Raw genomic sequence first — 12070 nt, 5'->3', positions numbered from 1 at the left:
TTTTGCAGCCGTTTGAGCTAAGATTTTAAAATTATTCACATAATGAAAACCTATACTTTGTTTCAGGCGAGTTTCCCATTCAAATGCATGTAACAGTGAGAAATACACTGTCTTGGCGAAATAAAGCGTTTTTCAACCACTTCATATAAATCGCTGTAACTTTTGATAGAAGACTCAGACAAACATGTTTATGGCTTTATCTTATAGAACTCAATATCCCCGTGCTGGGCAAACAGGTTTTGCAGCCGTTTGAGCTAAGATTTTAAAATTATTCACATAATGAAAACCTATACTTTGTTTCAGGCGAGTTTCCCATTCAAATGCATGTAACAGTGAGAAATACACTGTCTTGGCGAAATAAAGCGTTTTTCAACCACTTCATATAAATCGCTGTAACTTTTGATAGAAGACTCAGACAAACATGTTTATGGCTTTATCTTATAGAACTCAATATCCCCGTGCTGGGCAAACAGGTTTTGCAGCCGTTTGAGCTAAGATTTTAAAATTATTCACATAATGAAAACCTATACTTTGTTTCAGGCGAGTTTCCCATTCAAATGCATGTAACAGTGAGAAACGCATTGTCTTGGGCGAAATAAAGCGTTTTCGTACAACTTCATATAAATCGCTGTAACTTTTGATAGAAGACTCAGACAAACATGTTTATGGCTTTATCTTATAGAACTCAATATCCCCGTGCTGGGCAAACAGAACAGGTTTTGCAGCCGTTTGAGCTAAGATTTTAAAATTATTCACATAATGAAAACCTATACTTTGTTTCAGGCGAGTTTCCCATTCAAATGCATGTAACAGTGAGAAATACATTGTCTTGGCGAAATAAAGCGTTTTTCAACCACTTCATATAAATCGCTGTAACTTTTGATAGAAGACTCAGACAAACATATTTATGGCTTTATCTTATAGAACTCAATATCCCCATGCTGGGCAAACAGGTTTTGCAGCCGTTTGAGCTAAGATTTTAAAATTATTCACATAATGAAAACCTATACTTTGTCTCGGGTGAGTTTCCCATTCAAATGCATGTAACAGTGAGAAACACACTGTCTTGGCGAAATAAAGCTTTTTTGTACAACTTCATATAAATCGCTGTAACTTTTGATAGAAGACTCAGACAAACATGTTTATGGCTTTATCTTATAGAACTCAATATCCCCGTGCTGGGCAAACAGAACAGGTTTTGCAGCCGTTTGAGCTAAGATTTTAAAATTATTCACATAATGAAAACCTATACTTTGTTTCAGGCGAGTTTCCCATTCAAATGCATGTAACAGTGAGAAACGCATTGTCTTGGCGAAATAAAGCGTTTTCGTACAACTTCATATAAATCGCTGTAACTTTTGATAGAAGACTCAGACAAACATGTTTATGGCTTTATCTTATAGAACTCAATATCCCCGTGCTGGGCAAACAGAACAGGTTTTGCAGCCGTTTGAGCTAAGATTTTAAAATTATTCACATAATGAAAACCTATACTTTGTTTCAGGCGAGTTTCCCATTCAAATGCATGTAACAGTGAGAAATACACTGTCTTGGCGAAATAAAGCGTTTTTCAACCACTTCATATAAATCGCTGTAACTTTTGATAGAAGACTCAGACAAACATGTTTATGGCTTTATCTTATAGAACTCAATATCCCCGTGCTGGGCAAACAGGTTTTGCAGCCGTTTGAGCTAAGATTTTAAAATTATTCACATAATGAAAACCTATACTTTGTTTCAGTCGAGTTTCCCATTCAAATGCATGTAACAGTGAGAAACGCATTGTCTTGGCGAAATAAAGCGTTTTTCAACCACTTCATATAAATCGCTGTAACTTTTGATAGAAGACTCAGACAAACATATTTATGGCTTTATCTTATAGAACTCAATATCCCCGTGCTGGGCAAACAGGTTTTGCAGCCGTTTGAGCTAAGATTTTAAAATTATTCACATAATGAAAACCTATACTTTGTTTCAGGCGAGTTTCCCATTCAAATGCATGTAACAGTGAGAAACGCATTGTCTTGGCGAAATAAAGCGTTTTCGTACAACTTCATATAAATCACTGTAACTTTTGATAGAAGACTCAGACAAACATGTTTATGGCTTTATCTTATAGAACTCAATATCCCCGTGCTGGGCAAACAGAACAGGTTTTGCAGCCGTTTGAGCTAAGATTTTAAAATTATTCACATAATGAAAACCTATACTTTGTTTCAGGCGAGTTTCCCATTCAAATGCATGTAACAGTGAGAAATACACTGTCTTGGCGAAATAAAGCGTTTTTCAACCACTTCATATAAATCGCTGTAACTTTTGATAGAAGACTCAGACAAACATGTTTATGGCTTTATCTTATAGAACTCAATATCCCCGTGCTGGGCAAACAGGTTTTGCAGCCGTTTGAGCTAAGATTTTAAAATTATTCACATAATGAAAACCTATACTTTGTTTCAGGCGAGTTTCCCATTCAAATGCATGTAACAGTGAGAAATACACTGTCTTGGCGAAATAAAGCGTTTTTCAACCACTTCATATAAATCGCTGTAACTTTTGATAGAAGACTCAGACAAACATGTTTATGGCTTTATCTTATAGAACTCAATATCCCCGTGCTGGGCAAACAGGTTTTGCAGCCGTTTGAGCTAAGATTTTAAAATTATTCACATAATGAAAACCTATACTTTGTTTCAGGCGAGTTTCCCATTCAAATGCATGTAACAGTGAGAAACGCATTGTCTTGGGCGAAATAAAGCGTTTTCGTACAACTTCATATAAATCGCTGTAACTTTTGATAGAAGACTCAGACAAACATGTTTATGGCTTTATCTTATAGAACTCAATATCCCCGTGCTGGGCAAACAGAACAGGTTTTGCAGCCGTTTGAGCTAAGATTTTAAAATTATTCACATAATGAAAACCTATACTTTGTTTCAGGCGAGTTTCCCATTCAAATGCATGTAACAGTGAGAAATACATTGTCTTGGCGAAATAAAGCGTTTTTCAACCACTTCATATAAATCGCTGTAACTTTTGATAGAAGACTCAGACAAACATATTTATGGCTTTATCTTATAGAACTCAATATCCCCATGCTGGGCAAACAGGTTTTGCAGCCGTTTGAGCTAAGATTTTAAAATTATTCACATAATGAAAACCTATACTTTGTCTCGGGTGAGTTTCCCATTCAAATGCATGTAACAGTGAGAAACACACTGTCTTGGCGAAATAAAGCTTTTTTGTACAACTTCATATAAATCGCTGTAACTTTTGATAGAAGACTCAGACAAACATGTTTATGGCTTTATCTTATAGAACTCAATATCCCCGTGCTGGGCAAACAGAACAGGTTTTGCAGCCGTTTGAGCTAAGATTTTAAAATTATTCACATAATGAAAACCTATACTTTGTTTCAGGCGAGTTTCCCATTCAAATGCATGTAACAGTGAGAAACGCATTGTCTTGGCGAAATAAAGCGTTTTCGTACAACTTCATATAAATCGCTGTAACTTTTGATAGAAGACTCAGACAAACATGTTTATGGCTTTATCTTATAGAACTCAATATCCCCGTGCTGGGCAAACAGAACAGGTTTTGCAGCCGTTTGAGCTAAGATTTTAAAATTATTCACATAATGAAAACCTATACTTTGTTTCAGGCGAGTTTCCCATTCAAATGCATGTAACAGTGAGAAATACACTGTCTTGGCGAAATAAAGCGTTTTTCAACCACTTCATATAAATCGCTGTAACTTTTGATAGAAGACTCAGACAAACATGTTTATGGCTTTATCTTATAGAACTCAATATCCCCGTGCTGGGCAAACAGAACAGGTTTTGCAGCCGTTTGAGCTAAGATTTTAAAATTATTCACATAATGAAAACCTATACTTTGTTTCAGGCGAGTTTCCCATTCAAATGCATGTAACAGTGAGAAACGCATTGTCTTGGCGAAATAAAGCGTTTTCGTACAACTTCATATAAATCGCTGTAACTTTTGATAGAAGACTCAGACAAACATGTTTATGGCTTTATCTTATAGAACTCAATATCCCCGTGCTGGGCAAACAGGTTTTGCAGCCGTTTGAGCTAAGATTTTAAAATTATTCACATAATGAAAACCTATACTTTGTTTCAGACGAGTTTCCCATTCAAATGCATGTAACAGTGAGAAATACACTGTCTTGGCGAAATAAAGCGTTTTTCAACCACTTCATATAAATCGCTGTAACTTTTGATAGAAGACTCAGACAAACATATTTATGGCTTTATCTTATAGAACTCAATATCCCCGTGCTGGGCAAACAGGTTTTGCAGCCGTTTGAGCTAAGATTTTAAAATTATTCACATAATGAAAACCTATACTTTGTTTCAGGCGAGTTTCCCATTCAAATGCATGTAACAGTGAGAAACGCATTGTCTTGGCGAAATAAAGCGTTTTTGAACAACTTCATATAAATCGCTGTAACTTTTGATAGAAGACTCAGACAAACATGTTTATGGCTTTATCTTATAGAACTCAATATCCCCGTGCTGGGCAAACAGAACAGGTTTTGCAGCCGTTTGAGCTAAGATTTTAAAATTATTCACATAATGAAAACCTATACTTTGTTTCAGGCGAGTTTCCCATTCAAATGCATGTAACAGTGAGAAACGCATTGTCTTGGCGAAATAAAGCGTTTTTGAACAACTTCATATAAATCGCTGTAACTTTTGATAGAAGACTCAGACAAACATGTTTATGGCTTTATCTTATAGAACTCAATATCCCCGTGCTGGGCAAACAGGTTTTGCAGCCGTTTGAGCTAAGATTTTAAAATTATTCACATAATGAAAACCTATACTTTGTTTCAGGCGAGTTTCCCATTCAAATGCATGTAACAGTGAGAAATACACTGTCTTGGCGAAATAAAGCGTTTTTCAACCACTTCATATAAATCGCTGTAACTTTTGATAGAAGACTCAGACAAACATATTTATGGCTTTATCTTATAGAACTCAATATCCCCGTGCTGGGCAAACAGGTTTTGCAGCCGTTTGAGCTAAGATTTTAAAATTATTCACATAATGAAAACCTATACTTTGTCTCGGGTGAGTTTCCCATTCAAATGCATGTAACAGTGAGAAACACACTGTCTTGGCGAAATAAAGCGTTTTTGTACAACTTCATATAAATCGCTGTAACTTTTGATAGAAGACTCAGACAAACATGTTTATGGCTTTATCTTATAGAACTCAATATCCCCGTGCTGGGCAAACAGAACAGGTTTTGCAGCCGTTTGAGCTAAGATTTTAAAATTATTCACATAATGAAAACCTATACTTTGTCTCGGGTGAGTTTCCCATTCAAATGCATGTAACAGTGAGAAACACACTGTCTTGGCGAAATAAAGCGTTTTCGTACAACTTCATATAAATCGCTGTAACTTTTGATAGAAGACTCAGACAAACATGTTTATGGCTTTATCTTATAGAACTCAATATCCCCGTGCTGGGCAAACAGGTTTTGCAGCCGTTTGAGCTAAGATTTTAAAATTATTCACATAATGAAAACCTATACTTTGTCTCGGGTGAGTTTCCCATTCAAATGCATGTAACAGTGAGAAACACACTGTCTTGGCGAAATAAAGCGTTTTTGTACAACTTCATATAAATCGCTGTAACTTTTGATAGAAGACTCAGACAAACATGTTTATGGCTTTATCTTATAGAACTCAATATCCCCGTGCTGGGCAAACAGAACAGGTTTTGCAGCCGTTTGAGCTAAGATTTTAAAATTATTCACATAATGAAAACCTATACTTTGTTTCAGGCGAGTTTCCCATTCAAATGCATGTAACAGTGAGAAATACACTGTCTTGGCGAAATAAAGCGTTTTTGTACAACCACTTCATATAAATCGCTGTAACTTTTGATAGAAGACTCAGACAAACATATTTATGGCTTTATCTTATAGAACTCAATATCCCCGTGCTGGGCAAACAGGTTTTGCAGCCGTTTGAGCTAAGATTTTAAAATTATTCACATAATGAAAACCTATACTTTGTCTCGGGTGAGTTTCCCATTCAAATGCATGTAACAGTGAGAAACACACTGTCTTGGCGAAATAAAGCGTTTTTGTACAACTTCATATAAATCGCTGTAACTTTTGATAGAAGACTCAGACAAAGATGTTTATGGCTTTATCTTATAGAACTCAATATCCCCGTGCTGGGCAAACAGAACAGGTTTTGCAGCCGTTTGAGCTAAGATTTTAAAATTATTCACATAATGAAAACCTATACTTTGTTTCAGGCGAGTTTCCCATTCAAATGCATGTAACAGTGAGAAATACACTGTCTTGGCGAAATAAAGCGTTTTCGTACAACCACTTCATATAAATCGCTGTAACTTTTGATAGAAGACTCAGACAAACATGTTTATGGCTTTATCTTATAGAACTCAATATCCCCGTGCTGGGCAAACAGGTTTTGCAGCCGTTTGAGCTAAGATTTTAAAATTATTCACATAATGAAAACCTATACTTTGTTTCAGTCGAGTTTCCCATTCAAATGCATGTAACAGTGAGAAATACACTGTCTTGGCGAAATAAAGCGTTTTTCAACCACTTCATATAAATCGCTGTAACTTTTGATAGAAGACTCAGACAAACATGTTTATGGCTTTATCTTATAGAACTCAATATCCCCGTGCTGGGCAAACAGGTTTTGCAGCCGTTTGAGCTAAGATTTTAAAATTATTCACATAATGAAAACCTATACTTTGTCTCGGGTGAGTTTCCCATTCAAATGCATGTAACAGTGAGAAACACACTGTCTTGGCGAAATAAAGCGTTTTTGTACAACTTCACATAAATCGCTGTAACTTTTGATAGAAGACTCAGACAAACATGTTTATGGCTTTATCTTATAGAACTCAATATCCCCGTGCTGGGCAAACAGAACAGGTTTTGCAGCCGTTTGAGCTAAGATTTTAAAATTATTCACATAATGAAAACCTATACTTTGTCTCGGGTGAGTTTCCCATTCAAATGCATGTAACAGTGAGAAACGCATTGTCTTGGCGAAATAAAGCGTTTTTGAACAACTTCATATAAATCGCTGTAACTTTTGATAGAAGACTCAGACAAACATGTTTATGGCTTTATCTTATAGAACTCAATATCCCCGTGCTGGGCAAACAGAACAGGTTTTGCAGCCGTTTGAGCTAAGATTTTAAAATTATTCACATAATGAAAACCTATACTTTGTTTCAGTCGAGTTTCCCATTCAAATGCATGTAACAGTGAGAAATACACTGTCTTGGCGAAATAAAGCGTTTTTCAACCACTTCATATAAATCGCTGTAACGTTTGATAGAAGACTCAGACAAACATATTTATGGCTTTATCTTATAGAACTTAATATCCCCGTGCTAGGCAAACAGGTTTTGCAGCCGTTTGAGCTAAGATTTTAAAATTATTCACATAATGAAAACCTATACTTTGTTTCAGGCGAGTTTCCCATTCAAATGCATGTAACAGTGAGAAACGCATTGTCTTGGCGAAATAAAGCGTTTTTGAACAACTTCATATAAATCGCTGTAACTTTTGATAGAAGACTCAGACAAACATGTTTATGGCTTTATCTTATAGAACTCAATATCCCCGTGCTGGGCAAACAGAACAGGTTTTGCAGCCGTTTGAGCTAAGATTTTAAAATTATTCACATAATGAAAACCTATACTTTGTTTCAGTCGAGTTTCCCATTCAAATGCATGTAACAGTGAGAAATACACTGTCTTGGCGAAATAAAGCGTTTTTCAACCACTTCATATAAATCGCTGTAACGTTTGATAGAAGACTCAGACAAACATATTTATGGCTTTATCTTATAGAACTTAATATCCCCGTGCTAGGCAAACAGGTTTTGCAGCCGTTTGAGCTAAGATTTTAAAATTATTCACATAATGAAAACCTATACTTTGTTTCAGGCGAGTTTCCCATTCAAATGCATGTAACAGTGAGAAACGCATTGTCTTGGCGAAATAAAGCGTTTTCGTACAACTTCATATAAATCGCTGTAACTTTTGATAGAAGACTCAGACAAACATGTTTATGGCTTTATCTTATAGAACTCAATATCCCCGTGCTAGGCAAACAGAACAGGTTTTGCAGCCGTTTGAGCTAAGATTTTAAAATTATTCACATAATGAAAACCTATACTTTGTTTCAGGCGAGTTTCCCATTCAAATGCATGTAACAGTGAGAAACGCATTGTCTTGGCGAAATAAAGCGTTTTCGTACAACTTCATATAAATCGCTGTAACTTTTGATAGAAGACTCAGACAAACATGTTTATGGCTTTATCTTATAGAACTCAATATCCCCGTGCTGGGCAAACAGGTTTTGCAGCCGTTTGAGCTAAGATTTTAAAATTATTCACATAATGAAAACCTATACTTTGTCTCGGGTGAGTTTCCCATTCAAATGCATGTAACAGTGAGAAACGCATTGTCTTGGCGAAATAAAGCGTTTTCGTACAACTTCATATAAATCGCTGTAACTTTTGATAGAAGACTCAGACAAACATGTTTATGGCTTTATCTTATAGAACTCAATATCCCCGTGCTGGGCAAACAGAACAGGTTTTGCAGCCGTTTGAGCTAAGATTTTAAAATTATTCACATAATGAAAACCTATACTTTGTTTCAGTCGAGTTTCCCATTCAAATGCATGTAACAGTGAGAAATACACTGTCTTGGCGAAATAAAGCGTTTTTCAACCACTTCATATAAATCGCTGTAACGTTTGATAGAAGACTCAGACAAACATATTTATGGCTTTATCTTATAGAACTTAATATCCCCGTGCTGGGCAAACAGGTTTTGCAGCCGTTTGAGCTAAGATTTTAAAATTATTCACATAATGAAAACCTATACTTTGTTTCAGGCGAGTTTCCCATTCAAATGCATGTAACAGTGAGAAACGCATTGTCTTGGCGAAATAAAGCGTTTTCGTACAACTTCATATAAATCGCTGTAACTTTTGATAGAAGACTCAGACAAACATGTTTATGGCTTTATCTTATAGAACTCAATATCCCCGTGCTGGGCAAACAGAACAGGTTTTGCAGCCGTTTGAGCTAAGATTTTAAAATTATTCACATAATGAAAACCTATACTTTGTTTCAGGCGAGTTTCCCATTCAAATGCATGTAACAGTGAGAAACGCATTGTCTTGGCGAAATAAAGCGTTTTCGTACAACTTCATATAAATCGCTGTAACTTTTGATAGAAGACTCAGACAAACATGTTTATGGCTTTATCTTATAGAACTCAATATCCCCGTGCTGGGCAAACAGAACAGGTTTTGCAGCCGTTTGAGCTAAGATTTTAAAATTATTCACATAATGAAAACCTATACTTTGTTTCAGGCGAGTTTCCCATTCAAATGCATGTAACAGTGAGAAATACACTGTCTTGGCGAAATAAAGCGTTTTTCAACCACTTCATATAAATCGCTGTAACTTTTGATAGAAGACTCAGACAAACATGTTTATGGCTTTATCTTATAGAACTCAATATCCCCGTGCTGGGCAAACAGGTTTTGCAGCCGTTTGAGCTAAGATTTTAAAATTATTCACATAATGAAAACCTATACTTTGTTTCAGGCGAGTTTCCCATTCAAATGCATGTAACAGTGAGAAATACACTGTCTTGGCGAAATAAAGCGTTTTTCAACCACTTCATATAAATCGCTGTAACTTTTGATAGAAGACTCAGACAAACATGTTTATGGCTTTATCTTATAGAACTCAATATCCCCGTGCTGGGCAAACAGGTTTTGCAGCCGTTTGAGCTAAGATTTTAAAATTTTTCACATAATGAAAACCTATACTTTGTTTCAGGCGAGTTTCCCATTCAAATGCATGTAACAGTGAGAAATACACTGTCTTGGCGAAATAAAGCGTTTTTCAACCACTTCATATAAATCGCTGTAACTTTTGATAGAAGACTCAGACAAACATGTTTATGGCTTTATCTTATAGAACTCAATATCCCCGTGCTGGGCAAACAGGTTTTGCAGCCGTTTGAGCTAAGATTTTAAAATTATTCACATAATGAAAACCTATACTTTGTTTCAGGCGAGTTTCCCATTCAAATGCATGTAACAGTGAGAAACGCATTGTCTTGGCGAAATAAAGCGTTTTTCAACAACTTCATATAAATCGCTGTAACTTTTGATAGAAGACTCAGACAAACATATTTATGGCTTTATCTTATAGAACTCAATATCCCCGTGCTGGGCAAACAGGTTTTGCAGCCGTTTGAGCTAAGATTTTAAAATTATTCACATAATGAAAACCTATACTTTGTCTCGGGTGAGTTTCCCATTCAAATGCATGTAACATTGAGAAACACACTGTCTTGGCGAAATAAAGCGTTTTTGTACAACTTCATATAAATCGCTGTAACTTTTGATAGAAGACTCAGACAAACATGTTTATGGCTTTATCTTATAGAACTCAATATCCCCGTGCTGGGCAAACAGAACAGGTTTTGCAGCCGTTTGAGCTAAGATTTTAAAATTATTCACATAATGAAAACCTATACTTTGTTTCAGGCGAGTTTCCCATTCAAATGCATGTAACAGTGAGAAACGCATTGTCTTGGCGAAATAAAGCGTTTTTGAACAACTTCATATAAATCGCTGTAACTTTTGATAGAAGACTCAGACAAACATGTTTATGGCTTTATCTTATAGAACTCAATATCCCCGTGCTGGGCATACAGGTTTTGCAGCCGTTTGAGCTAAGATTTTAAAATTATTCACATAATGAAAACCTATACTTTGTTTCAGGCGAGTTTCCCATTCAAATGCATGTAACAGTGAGAAACGCATTGTCTTGGCGAAATAAAGCGTTTTTGAACAACTTCATATAAATCGCTGTAACTTTTGATAGAAGACTCAGACAAACATGTTTATGGCTTTATCTTATAGAACTCAATATCCCCGTGCTGGGCAAACAGAACAGGTTTTGCAGCCGTTTGAGCTAAGATTTTAAAATTATTCACATAATGAAAACCTATACTTTGTTTCAGGCGAGTTTCCCATTCAAATGCATGTAACAGTGAGAAATACACTGTCTTGGCGAAATAAAGCGTTTTTGTACAACCACTTCATATAAATCGCTGTAACTTTTGATAGAAGACTCAGACAAACATATTTATGGCTTTATCTTATAGAACTCAATATCCCCGTGCTGGGCAAACAGGTTTTGCAGCCGTTTGAGCTAAGATTTTAAAATTATTCACATAATGAAAACCTATACTTTGTCTCGGGTGAGTTTCCCATTCAAATGCATGTAACAGTGAGAAACACACTGTCTTGGCGATATAAAGCGTTTTTGTACAACTTCATATAAATCGCTGTAACTTTTGATAGAAGACTCAGACAAAGATGTTTATGGCTTTATCTTATAGAACTCAATATCCCCGTGCTGGGCAAACAGAACAGGTTTTGCAGCCGTTTGAGCTAAGATTTTAAAATTATTCACATAATGAAAACCTATACTTTGTTTCAGGCGAGTTTCCCATTCAAATGCATGTAACAGTGAGAAATACACTGTCTTGGCGAAATAAAGCGTTTTCGTACAACCACTTCATATAAATCGCTGTAATTTTTGATAGAAGACTCAGACAAACATGTTTATGGCTTTATCTTATAGAACTCAATATCCCCGTGCTGGGCAAACAGGTTTTGCAGCCGTTTGAGCTAAGATTTTAAAATTATTCACATAATGAAAACCTATACTTTGTCTCGGGTGAGTTTCCCATTCAAATGCATGTAACAGTGAGAAACGCATTGTCTTGGCGAAATAAAGCGTTTTTGAACAACTTCATATAAATCGCTGTAACTTTTGATAGAAGACTCAGACAAACATGTTTATGGCTTTATCTTATAGAACTCAATATCCCCGTGCTGGGCAAACAGGTTTTGCAGCCGTTTGAGCTAAGATTTTAAAATTATTCACATAATGAAAACCTATACTTTGTTTCAGGCGAGTTTCCCATTCAAATGCATGTAACAG

The sequence above is a fragment of the Copadichromis virginalis genome, linkage group LG2 (assembly GCF_057382275.1).
Source record: "Copadichromis virginalis isolate Kocher_CV1m ecotype Utaka linkage group LG2, C_Virginalis_male_GT1.1, whole genome shotgun sequence".
NCBI classification, from domain to species: domain Eukaryota; kingdom Metazoa; phylum Chordata; class Actinopteri; order Cichliformes; family Cichlidae; genus Copadichromis; species Copadichromis virginalis.
Note: the sequence above shows the minus strand (reverse complement) of the source record.